Genomic DNA, 10662 nt, shown 5'->3' with positions numbered 1-10662 from the left:
ACAGACAAATGATCTGGTCGATCAATCCTCATTTTGCTGATGGTGGACTGGAGACCAGAGTGCTTACCAGGGCTCTTTAACATTATGGTAATCATATTGGTTCCAATATCTATAACGTGGTGAGAACTTAGCGTGGGCCAACCTCTCTTCATGTATTAGCTCCCTTAATCGCCACCTTGGCAGGATAAATTGGTATAACCGATCTGGAAAACTATGTTCCAATATCTACTGAAGCTGCATACGCTCTGACCCAGCACTTCCCCCATGTATATTCCCTACCGAAATATGTTCACCAGAACACATCTTCTGGAATGTTCACAGCAGCGCTATTCCGAATGGAAACTACCCAAATGCCCATCCACAGTAGGGCGGTTACGTGTTGTTAGTTGCTTTCGAGTCGATTCCAACTCATGGCAACTCCACAAGTGCAGAGTAGAACTGTGCTCCATAGGGCTTTCCAGACTGTGACCTTTTGGAAGCAGATCACCAGGCTTTATTTCCAAGGTGCCTCTGGGTGGACTTTGAACAACCACCCTTTTGGCTAGTAGTTGAGCATTTAACTATTTGCACCACCCAGAGACTCCAGGATGGATACATAAAGTGTGGCATATTCACACAGTGGAAACTATACAGCAATAAGCAAACTACATCTCACAAACACAACAGAGAATGAAAGAAGTCAGTGAAAGATCATACACTGTGTTCCAGACCCTATGCTAAGCAAGTTCACATTTTATCTCATTCAGTCCTCCCCACAACTGGAGCTACTATAGTTATCCCCATTTTACAGATGAGGAGACTGAGGCCCAGGGAGGTGAAGTCCGGTGTCTATATTCATGCTAATGTGTAGTAGATGATGCACTCAGGTGCATGTCTGAGACACAGAGTCCCACCAAGGTAGAAATGGAGCCCAGCCCCTTCCCACTGAGGTCCTCAGCCCAAGACTGGGAGGCATCCCCGGCCTCTTGGGAGTCCAACTTCTTCCTCTCTCAAGTGGGCAAAGAGATTCTAACCTCCATTATTCAGAGCGTAAATGAGTTTATCTATGTGAAAGGGCACATTTGTTTTTGGCGAAAGAACAGCATCATTCCCACCAACAGGGAAGGGGAAGCTCTGTTCTCCATGGTGTCATTTTGCAATTCGCCATATTCACAAGTTCTTAGTGAAGACTGTTGGGAGCAGAGCACAGACCAGACAGTCTTCTAACGGCATGATCAACAGGTGTTTACTACTCACAGAATAAACAGGAGAGGGGTAAGAAGAACAACATACATCATCATCAGCCAAGTACCCAAAGTTAGGCTCCTGTTTCAGGGTATTGTTAGATCACATCCAAGCACACCCCAGTTCGCATCGTGGGAGGGGAATACCTGAATCCCTCTCTCCCAGGATTAAATACTAATAGGACACCCTGTCTAACTCCCAAATAGCATGTACAGAGTAGGGGAAAGGGTAGTAAAAAAAGGGCAATAAAAGGTCAAAAGGGTGAAATAAATTGATTGCCTCTGTTGAAACTATTCTAGATTTACTGGTGCCAGAAAACAGCCCTTTCTCCTTTACCCAACTAAGATAGCTTAAAAGAGTTCTGGGTTTCTTCAGAGAGCAATCATGTCCCCCTAAGACATAAACTTCACTTTACGTCCATTAGTAGCTATGATGTTCCATTAGCACCTAGGGAGATAGTGAGAGAGATTTATAGCATGCTGGTGCACTTATTCTGATTTCCTTTTGCTTTCTAGCATCCTGGAAAGAAATCAAACCATGGAAGTTGAGTGGTTTGTTGACTCATGAGAGGGGTCTTCTCGTTCAGAATGGGCGGTCACGACTTCAACGCACAGTTTCACATCAGGGGAATGTGGGTACTGAGCTCGCATGTTGCAGGAGGAGCATTTAGAAGGTGGCAGTCCATCTCATAATCTTCACTGTCTACTCTTGTCCTTTGGCTTTTAAACCCCTAGTACAGCACTGTCCAACAGAAATATAACTTGAGCCCAGTGAGAACCACATAGGTCATTTTAATTTTTCTAGTAGCCACATGAAAAAAGAAACAGGCAAATTAATGTTAACAGTTTATTTAGACTGCTGTATATAAAATGGAGTAGTGGTGGCACAGTGGTTAAGAGCTCGGCTGCTAACCAAAAGGTCGGTAGTTCAAATCCACCGGTTGCTCCTTGGAAACCCTATGGGCAGTTCTACTCTGTCCTATAGGGTTGCTATGCGTCAGAATCAACTGGACTCAACGAGTTTTTTTTTTTTTTGGTTTTGGGTTTTGGTTTATATACAAAATATTGTTATTTCAGTGTGCAATCGATACAAAAATTAGTAAGGAAATATTTTACCTTCTTTTTTTCTTACTAGATCTTCCAAGTATATTTTACACTTACAGCACGTTGCAATTCAGACTCACCACATGGCAAGTGCTTATTGGACAGCGCAGCTCTAGTGCAGTCACTTCCACACAAGGCTCTACTTCAGGTGCAGAGACCAAGAGCTAAGGCTAAAAGTGAGTGATTAGTGCATGCCAGGCACGGTGCCCAGCACTTTACCTGCTTAATCTCACCACAACTCTAAGGATACATATAAATATTATCTGTACTTTACATACGAGGAAACCAAGGTGAAGAGAGGCTATGTAACAAGCCCAAGGTCACAGATTTATAAGTGACAGAGCCAGAATTGAAGCCAGGCTGTCTGGTGTCCAGTCAAGTCTATGACCATAAGGCTCTGCCTAGTAGATATAATTTTTATAGTCCATAATATTATAGGAAATACAGGAAAGCATTATTTTTTCATCTGTAAGTAGTTACTAAAATTTTTAAAATAAAGTTATCATATTTTCTATCATAGTAAAATAAACATAACATAAACTTTATCATTTTATACATTTTTTGAATGTACAATTCAGTGGTGTTAAATACATTTACCGTGTTGTGTAATTATCACTACTATCTATTTCTAGATCTTTTTTGTCATCCCAAGTTTCTGTAACTCTATATCCATTAAACAATAACTCTCCATCATTCGTTCCCTCTAGTGCCTGGTAATCTCTATTCTACTTTCTGTCTCTATGAATTTGCCAATTCTATATACCTTATATAAGTGGAATCATACAATATTTGGATTGTTTCACTAAGCATTATGTCTTCAGTTTAATCAGTATTCATCCATGGAGGTTCATCCATGTTGTAGCTGTACCAGAAGATCATCCCTTTTATGGCTGTATAATATTCCATTGTATGTATATACCTGATTTTCTTTTTCTGTTCATCCATTGATGGACATTTGGGTGTTTTCCACCTTTTAGCTATTGTGAATAATGTTGCAATGAACATTCGTATCCAAGTATCTGTTTGAGTCCCTGCTTTTAATTATTTTGGGCATATGACTAGGAGTGGATTTGCTGGATCATATAGTAATTCTATGTTTAACCTTTTGAGGAATTGCCAAATTGTTTTCCACAGCAGTTGCACCATTTTACATTCCCACCAGTAATAGGTGAGAGTTTCAGTTTCTTTACATCCTCGGCAAAACTTGTTACTTTTTCTTCTTCTTCATCATACCTATCCTGTTGTTGTAAGGTGCCAACGAGCTGGTTCTGACTCATACTGACCCTGAAAGATGCTTAATATGATTAGTGATTAGAGAAATGCAAATAAAAACCACAATGAGATACCATCTCACTCCGGTATTACTGGCACAAATCAAAAAAACAGAAAATAACAAATGTGAGAGAGAGGCTGCGGGGAGATTTAAACTCTTATGTACTGCTGGTGGGAATACAAAATGGTACAACAATTTTTTTAAACGATATGACACTTTTTTAAAAAGCTAGAAATAAAAATACCATATGATTCAGTAATCCCACTCCTAGGAATATATCCTAGAGAAATAAGAGCCGTCACACAAATAGACATAAGCACACCCATGTTCATTGCAGCATTGTTCACAATAGCAAAAAGATAGAACAACCTAGATGCCCATCACAGGATGAATGGATAAATAAACTATGGTACATAGACACAGTGGAGTACTACACAACAATAAACAATGATGAATCTGCAAAGCATCTCACAACATGGATGAATCTGGAGGGCATTATGCTGAGTGAAATAATTCAATCACAAAAGGACAAATATTGTATGAGACCACTACTATAAAAACTCACGGAAGGGTTTACACACAAAAAGAAACAATTTTTGATGGTTACAAGGGGAGGGGGGAAGGAAAACTACTAAATAAGTGGTAACTTCAGTGAATGGCAAGACAGTACACCGTACTGAGGAAGCCAGCACAACTTGTACAAGGCAAGGTCATGGAAGCTCCACAGAGACATCCAAACTCTCTGAGGGACTGAATTACTGGGCTGAGGGCTGTGGGGACCATGAGCTCAGGGAATATCTAGCTCAATTGGCATAACATAGTTTGTAAAGAAAATATTCTGCATTCTACTTTGGTGAGTAGCATCTGGGGTCTTAAAAGCTTGTGAGCGGCCATCTAAGATACTCCACTGGTCTCACCTTGTCAAGAGCAAGGGAGAATGAAGAAAACCAAAGATACAAGGGAAAGATTAGTCCACAGGGCTAATGGACCAAAATTACTACAACCTCCACCAGACTGAGTCCAGCACAACTAGATGCTGCCCGGCTACCACAACCGACTGCTCTGACAGGGATCACAATAGAGGGTCCCAGACAGAGGTGGAGAAAAATGTAAAGCAAAATTCTAACTCACAAAAAAAGACCAGACTTAACTGGCCTGACAGAGACTGGAGAAACACTGAGAGTATGGCCCCGGACACCCTTTTAGCTCAGTAATGAAGTCACTCCTGAGGTTCACCCTTCAGCCAAAAATTAGACAAGCTCATAAAACAAAATGAAACTAAAGGGGCACACCAGCCTAGGGACAAGGACTAGAAGGCATGAGGGGGCAGGAAAGCTGGTAATCAAGAACCCAAGGTCGAGAAGGGAGAGTGTTGACATGTCTTGGGGTTGGTAACCAATGTCACAAAACAATATGTGTACTAACTGTTCAATGAGAAGCTAGTTTGTTCTGTAAACCTTCATCTAAAGTACAATTAAAAAAAGAGAGAGAGAGTTGGTGCAAACTGGCAACCCCTTTCTTCAGGGCAGTTTGGCACTCTGAGTCAACAGCCCCTTCACAAGCGCATTCATCTTGCCCACCAAGCCCGCCTCAGGAAATACGGAGCACATGCATAAAGATGGATGCACAAAAACATTTACTTGAGCATCATTTATTTTAGCTGGAAATTAGAAACAACAAAAAGCTGGGAACACACATGCACGCACATAATAGCATGCTTTGTGTGAGCTGGTTCTTATACCACACAGTCAAAACTGTGGACATCACAGGCTACAGAAGCTGTTCTGTGGAAACTCCTTGGGTACAAATTATAGGATGTGGCATCTCTCTCTCCTAAGTGTTAAAGCACAATTTTCTGACGTTTTGACTCAGTGGTTTGAGGATCTGGGAAGCGGAATAATAAGAAAGTAGGTCTTTGTACAACCCAAAGGGTCTTTGAAAAGATGAAAGTGTATTAGTTTCCTGTGGCTGCTGTTTAACAAATTACATGACTTAAAGCAACACAAATTTATTATCTCACAGTTCTAGAAGTCAGAGGTGTGAACTGGGTCTCACTGGACTAAAATCAAGGTGTCAGCAGGCCTGTGTTCCTTCTGGAGTCTCTAGGGGAGAACGCTTTTGCTTTCTTCATGTATGGTGTCCTTGATGTCATCCCACAATTTGTCTGGTCTTCAGTCATTAGTGTTCAGTGCATCAAATCTATTCTTGAGATGGTCTCTAAATTCAGGTGGGATATACTTAAGGTTGTATCTTGGCTCTCATGAATTGTTTTAACTTTCTTCAGCTTCAACTTGAACTTGTATGTGAGCGATTGATGGTCTGTTCCGCAGTCAGCCCCTGGCCTTGTTCTGACTGATGATCTTGAGCTTTCCCATCATCTCTTTCCACAGATGTAGTCTATTTGAGTCCTGTGTTTTCCATCCAGTAAGGCCCACGTGTATAGTTGCCATTTATGTTGTTGAAAAAAGGTATTTGCAATGAAGAAGTCTTTGGTCTGGCAAAATTCTATCATGTGATCTCTGGCATTGTTTCTATTACCAAGGCCATATTTTCCTACTGATCCTTCTTCGTTTCCAATTTTCGTATTCCAATCACCAGTAATTATCAATGCATTTTGATTGTATGTTTTATCAATTTGACTGTAGAAGTTGGTAAAAATCTTCAATTTCCTCATCTTTCCTCATCATGAAGAAAACAAAAGGTCATTAAAGGGCAGAAAAGAAAGAAAAGACCAAAATGGATGTCAGAGAGATTCTGAAACTTGCTCTTGAACATACAGAAGCTAAAGTGAATGGAAGAAATGATGAAGTAAAAGAGGTGAACAGAAGATTTCAAACAGCAGCTCAATAAAACAAAGTATTATAAAGAAATGTGCAAAGACCAGGAGTTAGAAAACCAAAAGGGAAGAATACACTCAGCATTTCTCAAGCCAAAAGAACAGAAGAAAAAATTCAAGCCTCAAGTTGCAATTCTGAAGGATTCTATGGGTAAAATATTGAACAACACAGGAAGCATCAAAAGAAGATGGAAGGAATACACAGAATCACTGTACCAAATAGCATTGGTTGATGTTCAAGCATTTCAGGAGGTAGCATATGATTAAGAACCGATGGTACTGAAGGAAGAAGTCCAAGCTACACTGAAGGCATTGGTGAAAAACAAGGCTCCAGGAATTAATGGAGTACTAGTTGAGATGTTTCAACAAACGGATGCAGCACTGGAGGTGCTCACTTGTCTATGCCAAGAAATTTGGAAGACAGACTAGACGAGATCCATATTTGTGCCCATTCCAAAGAAAGGTGATCCAACAGAATGTAGAAATTATCTAACAATATCATTATTATCACACGCAAGTAAATTTTACTGAAGATAATTCATAAGTGATTGCAGCAGTACACTGACAGGGATCTGCCAGAAATTCAAGCTGGATTCAGATGTGGAGTGAAGGATATCATTGCTGATGTCAGATGGATTTTGGCTGAAAGCAGAGAATACCAAAAAGATGTTTTATTGACTGTGCAAAGGCATTCGACAATGTGGATCATAACAAATTAAGGATAACATTGCAAAGAAAGGGAACTCTAGAAAACATAATTAGTGCTCATGCGGAACCTGTACGTAGATCAAGAGGCAGTCGTTCGGACAAAACAAGGGGATACTGCATGGTTTAAAATCACGAAAGGTGTGTGTCACAGTTGTATGCTTTCACCATACTTATTCAATCTGTATGCTGAGCAAATAATCTGAGAAGCTGGACTATACGAAGAACGCTGCATCAGAATTGGAGAAGACTCATTAACAACCTGCGATAAGCAAATGACACAACCTTACTTGCCGAAAGAGGACTTGAAGCATTTACTGATGAAGATCAAAGACTACAGCCTTCAGTATGGATTATACTTCAACATAAAGAAAACATGATAAACAGGGAAAATACTGAAATTGTTAAGAATTTCATTTTACTTGGATGCACAATCAACGCCCGTGGAAGCAGCAGTCAAGAAATCAAACAGTGTATTGCATTGGGCAAATGTGCTGCAAAAGACCTCTTTAAAGTGTTGAAAAGCAAAGGTGTCACTTTGAGGACTAAGGTGCGCCTGACCCAAGCCACGATATTTTCAATCACCTGGTATGCATGCGAAAGCTGGACAATGAATAAGAAAGACTAACACCAGCATGACACCTCTGTCCAGGCTGAAAGCCCTCCAAGAATGCAGACGGTGGGGAGGAGGCGCTCAGCCCAGCAGCCCCGGCCCAATGGTCAGATGAGTGAGTGCTAGCCCCTCTTCCTCTCCATCCTCATCTCTCGAAACAGCGACGCTGTGGGAATAGCCACTACCCACTTTTGGCCAGTCCACCTCTGGCAAGGATTTGACTTGAGGAGGAAGCCCCCGTGCCAGGTTCTCGTTCAGGCCAAACGGACAGATACAGACCCTCGTCCCCGGGCGCCAAGCCCCGGCCAGGGAACGGTACGCGTAGACACACCTCACACGCACACACGGAGATGGACGCTCCGACACCCGGCATACACACTGACTCTGCCCCTGGGGACAGCACACCTATAAAGCACGTGCTTACACAAAGAGGTGGGCACAGAGACACCGAGCCGACCCACGGACACCATCACCGGCACCGGGCGCACCCCGGCACCCGCAACATTTAAATGCTGAGCCCAGTGTGCACTGGCACACACTCACACGAACACGCCACTCTCCCTCCCGCCCCGCACGAAGGCCCGATCCTGGCCGCTCCCAGGCCGACCTGGGACCCACACAGACTCGGACTCATGCCCGCAGGGCGAAGGCTCAGGACCCCTGAGGGACTCGACAGCCGCGCCCTCCACACCCCGTCAAGGGCAGCGGGCGGACTACGCGTGCGCATGAGGACGCCTGCCCGGCCTCCGAACTACATTTCCCAGAAGCTCCGTAGGGCCCAAGTCTCTGGGAAGGGAGCCCCAGGAGCGGGCTGTGTCTCCAGGTCGCACGAGAAATGTAGTCCGCGGCTCATTTGTGCACCTTGGGACTGCACCCACGCAGGGGGAGCAGAGCGGGTGTGGACTGTAGGCAGGTCTGCGTGGATCTACCCACTTGTCTGTCTGTCCCGGATGGGCTACGTCAGGTGGTTGCGGTCTTTTGGCGGCTTAGTGCCTGTCTGTCAATGAATCTGTCTGTGAGATCCCTGACGCCCCTTTGTGGACCTCACCTGTCGGGTTGTTCACCTCCCTGTCCTCTGCTTGTCGCGCTGTCTCTCAACCAATCTGTCTCTGATGTCCTCTCTGCGCAAGGCATCTTGTCAGGCTGTCAACTTGTCCTTCTGGCTCGGTGCCTGTCAGCTAACATTCTCTCTGTATTGAGATCAAGGTGGAAGTGAGACAGAGATGGGTATTTATAATGATGAAAACAATAATTCATAGAGGTGTTTGCCTCAGGATACGTGCAATAAAAACCTCAAATACAGGGGAAAAAAATCAACAGAAGCAAATAGGAATACAAATCTTAATTCACTCTCCTAGCCCAGGAAAAAAGTAGGCATAAAAATATAGAAGCTCTGAAATATACTATAATTTTGGTAGCTTATATTTTCTGAGCACTTACCATGTAGCAGACATAAATTGTTTTATTTAGTATTCTTGACCCTAGGAGGTAAGTACTATTATCATCCCCATTTTACAAGTGAGGAAGCTAAGGCTCAAAAGTTAAGTGACTTCTGCTGCTGACTTGATAGCATAATAGATACTGTTTTTACCCTCCTGCCTTAACAACTAGAAAACTGGACAAAATATATGAAACACTGGTTTTCAGACATAGGAAAGCAGGCGGCACAGGCCTGTGATCCCAGAGAGGAGGTAAATAAATGAGGTGAGCCCTTAATATGCCTCCATTTTCCAGACCAAATTTCACGGAGGGGAAACCTAAACAGAGCCCACCAACCTTGCTAAGTTGAGGCATCAGAGATTGGAGTTTAAGAAGAACGGAGTGGTAAAATTTGCAGGATAAAGCACCAGAGAAATAAGAGTTATCCAGACAGCGTGAACTCTGGAAATCTGCAGATGGGTTCCCTCAAGTTGTAGGCTCAGTATCTGTGCATGTCTAGGAGGCAATTATTTGAGACCATGAAATGAACCACAAGAAAGCAGCAGGCCAAGCAATTTCTAGAGGTCACATAGGACTGGGAATAGTTTGGGTTCCCATTAGCCAGAATGGAAAAACCCCATAATACACAGGGCATCAGGTAGAGTTCTCAGAAGAGTTTTCACCTTAGTAATAAGGCTAAATTAGCCCTTGATTAAAGGCTGTCCTGGATCTGCCCTAACAAAGCTTAAAAACAAATCTCAAAATGATCAAACCAGTTCAGTTACTTAACTGCATGCCTGAGCAAAGTCCAACAATATAAAGGAATACAACAAAATTCCCAACCTAACAATAAAAGTTCACAATGTCTGACATCCAATTAAATATTACCAGACATGAAAAGAAGAAGGAAAATAGCATTGGTAACCAGAGGAAAAATCAGTCAATATAAACAGTCTCTAGAAATAATAGATGGTGGAATTAGCAAATGAAGTTGTTAAAATAGCTCTTAGAAGGATACTCCGTATGTTCAAGAAAGTAAAGGAAAACCTTAACATGATGATGAGAGGAATGGAAGATACAAAAATGAGAGTTCCATTCCCAGATAAGATAAACACACACCAACATTTCTCTCCCACTGAAAACAACTATAAAACCTGGACAGATGTGTAGTGCAGGTATTTGAGGTCTCTGAGAAGTAAGTTATCAATAAGTGGATCAGGTAAGAACTCCAGAATTCGAAGAACCACTAACTGGTGGATTTAAACAATTGCCAGAATCTTATAATGTCATATTCAAAATGTCCAGGATACAATAGAAAATTACTTGGTATATGGAGAACCACAAAAATCTCAACTCTCCAAACCACTGGCCAGACTGACAAAAGAAAAACAGGAGACGACACAAATAACCCAAATAAGAAATGAAATGGGAGACATTACAACGGACCCAACCGAAATAAAAAGGATTATAACAGAATATTATGAAAAAC

The sequence above is a fragment of the Trichechus manatus genome, unplaced genomic scaffold (genome assembly GCF_000243295.1).
Source record: "Trichechus manatus latirostris isolate Lorelei unplaced genomic scaffold, TriManLat1.0 scaffold00282, whole genome shotgun sequence".
Taxonomy (NCBI): domain Eukaryota; kingdom Metazoa; phylum Chordata; class Mammalia; order Sirenia; family Trichechidae; genus Trichechus; species Trichechus manatus.
The sequence above is the reverse complement of the archived record's forward strand: the minus strand, read 5'-3'. Positions refer to the sequence as shown.